Raw genomic sequence first — 3,667 nt, 5'->3', positions numbered from 1 at the left:
AAAATGCCTTTATATATTTAAAAATCTTTGACATACTGTGAAGTTGTTGAATAAAAAAATTTAATTTTTGGATTTTCCATTATTTTGTATGCTGTCCAAATTGGAATTTTTGACTTTTCAAAAAAATTCAAAAATTTGTTATCATAATCGTAGAAAATTTAAAAATCAAACTTTTTCTTTTGTTTACTTTTTTTCATTTCGTCCGTTATTTGTGTGAAAAGGTTCATTTTCGTGTGCTTTTTGGAATTTTGTAAATGCAATAACTCTGGTAATTTTTGGTTTCATGAAAAAAGTGATCCGGATAAATTGTTCAACTCTTTGAATACTATACGCATTCATACAGAAAAATTTGAAATTAAAAAAAAGTTGTCTCAAAAATATTTTACAAAACTGGGGGGGGGGGGGGTCAAATTTTACACAAATCTAATACCTTCTCTCATAAAAATGTAAAAAAACTAATATAAACCATTGTTTGGCTCTATTTATGGTGAAAAAATGTTCTCTATTTATTTTTTCTTAGCTCGTGTCGTGTGTCGAAAAATTTAATAACTGTATTTTTAATGTTTATTTATAAATAAAACAAAAAATGCTTGTCTTATAAAAAAGTTATTAATAACAAATTTGTAGATATTTTTTGGGTGCACAATCTTTGTCTCATCCTTTTTTTCCTATCTTGCACAGTTTGACCGCCAAATGCAATTTTTGATTATTTTTTGTGCAGTCCAAACTTGAATTTTCGATTTTTCTAAAAAATTCAAAAAATTTTAATTATAATCTTGCAGGGGTATCGAAAATCAATATTTTTCTTTTCAAATACTAGGACACGAAAAGAGTGTTCTAAAGGCAAATCTAATAGATTAATCCTTAAAGGGCATACTGGGTGCAAATGACCCAGCGACTTATTTGCGCTTTAAAAAAACGTATCAAATTCAAGAAAATTGAATATATGGCGCCAGATTAACAAATCACATGAAAACCTCTTTTTCTATGTCATTTTCAGATAATTTTGATATTTATAATTTTTGTACGCAGTTTAAGATAAAAAAATCGTTTCATCACGCAAAATACGGTGTTTCATTTTTCATTGAATTGAAGCTTTTATTTTTCAGAATAAATACCTTTTTTAGAACGAACACTATAAGACTCGGGAATATTCAGGTAAAATTTTAAGTAAAAATATTAAAAACTCAAAAAGTTATGAATTTTAGAGTGAAAGAAGTCATTTAAAAAATTTTTGTTTCAAAAAGGATTTTTTTGAACTACTTTAAATTTTGAAAAACTGTTATGAAACCTTTTTCTCCTTAAACTAGATAGATGAAACATTATTAATTGATTTTCTTGTAAAAAACTATCCTATACCGTCGGCACAGAACACGTTTGATATCCTTGGGTGTCATAAACCCAGTATGCTCTTTATGTAATTTACGGAAGTGTGTCCTTCAAGGGTTAATTTTCTGAAAATTTAACGTGCTCAGAGACAGACAAACATATAGACAGACTTTTTTAAGCGCCACACACGACACGAAAAAGAAATTAAAAGACAAAAGTTGTGATGAGAATGTACCCACGCAGCGGGCAGATTTTTTTTACGGTTAATGATGTTTTTTATGATTAAAGCCAAAACTACGCATCCTATCAAAAATTTGGTTGATAACAAATTTCTAGATCCTTTTTAAATTCAAATTTGTTGTGTACTCATCTTTTACCGTATTTTGCATAGTTTGGCCAAAAATGTAATTTTTTATTTTTCATTATTTTGTATGTTGTCAAAATTTGAATGTTTGATTTTTCAAGAAAATTCAAAAAGTTGTTATGATAATCTTGTAGAGCAATCAAAAAGCAACATTTTTTTTCATGACTTCTTTTCATATTGAGCGTTATTTGGCTTAAAATGTTCATTTTCGTGAGTTTTTGGAATTTTGTAAATGCAAGAACTCTGGTAATTTTTGGTTTTATGAAAAAAGTCATTAGGATAAATTGCTCGACTTTTCAAATACTATGAATAACTGTACAGAGAATTTTAAATTTTTTAAAAAGTGGTCTCGAAAATATTCAAAATCTAATAGATTAATTTTTTCAAAAGTTACTGGAGAAATGAACAGATAGACACATTCGTAAAAACCTGTTTTTTTTTTGATTTAGGGGAGCTCAAAACATAGACATTTGACAAAAACACTGGGATAGGGGGGGGGGGGGGCAAATTTGACACAAATCTAATACCTTTTATGATGAGAATGTAAAAAGATAAATTTACAATAAAAAATAGGCTCGCTAAATTTTCAGTTAAAAAATTAATTTTTAATTAAAAATACGACTTTTCAGTAAAATAGTTACTTTTTTTACTAAAATAAAAAGCTTTAAAAAGAAAAATAAATTTTTTACAAAGTACTTTCACTCTAGATAAAGAACTTGAATTTTCTAAGAGAAAATATAAATTTGCAAATAAACCCAGAATAGTTAAATTTCTAGTTCAAAAAATTAAACCTGAACAATATAGTTGAATTTTCAACCAAAAAAATGATTTTTGTTAACAAACTGTTTTAATTTTCAAGCAAGAAAGAGGAATTTTCCACAAAACAGTTGAATTTTCAGCCAAAAAATATTTTCGTAACTACATTCTTTAGTATCCTACAAATTAAAATAATTTTCGACTCAATAGTTACATTTTCAACAAAAAAAAATTAATTTTCAACAAAGATGATTAGCTTTCTATCAAAAAGAAAACATTTTTTGAAAAAATCCACAAATTTTCAACTAAAAAACTATTTGGATAAGCAATGTAAGTTACTGCGAAAAGCCCGGATTACAAATTAGTTACTTGGATTACCTAAATTATGTATTTCCAATGACCTGAATTACAAGTGGATTTTCCTAGATTATAGGTTTATTTTTCTGGATTCTAAGTTACGATTGGATTACTGGAATTATTTCAAACAACTGGATTACAAGTGCATTACTCCGACTTACATGTAAACTACTTTAGATTAGATTGAGATTACCCTGTATTACAAGTGGATTACTTTAATTACCTCAAATACTTTGAATAACCCCATTACCTGTAGATTACTTCGGATTACAAGTGGAATACTGTGGGCTACAAGTGGACTACTCTACCTCACAATTGTATTACTCTAAATTATTTAAATCACTTCGGGTTACAAGTGGATTACTCATCGGTATATATAATCTCTAGTATATGTAAGTATTGCAATTACAATTGCATACTTTCCCTCCCTTTACATTCCATCTTTTCCCTACTCCCCCTTATTTACTATACTTCTTATCCTCCTTTTCCCTCGCCCGTGCCCTTCTGTTTTCATTCATTATACTTTTTGTCTACTATTTTCCCACCTTTACCTTCACTTTCCCTACTCCCCTTATTTTCCCTGACTTCCTGTACTTCTTATCCCCCTATTTCTGCTCGCTTTTTCTACCTCTCGACATTTACCCTACTTTCCCTCTCCCATTTCTTTTCATTTTCCTACTTTCCCTCCCCTTATTCTAGCTTGCTCTTCTTCCCCCCGCCGCCAGTCCCCTAATTTCCCTTCCCCATTTACCCCCACTTACCTTTTATTATTTTCCCTAACTTCCGGTACTTCTAATCCCCTTGCTCTCCCTTGCTCCCCTCACCATCTGCCATTTTCCCTACTTTCCCTCTTTCATTTTC

This window comes from Belonocnema kinseyi, chromosome 2 (genome assembly GCF_010883055.1).
Source record: "Belonocnema kinseyi isolate 2016_QV_RU_SX_M_011 chromosome 2, B_treatae_v1, whole genome shotgun sequence".
In the NCBI taxonomy this organism is placed as follows: Eukaryota; Metazoa; Arthropoda; class Insecta; order Hymenoptera; family Cynipidae; genus Belonocnema; species Belonocnema kinseyi.
Note: the sequence above shows the minus strand (reverse complement) of the source record.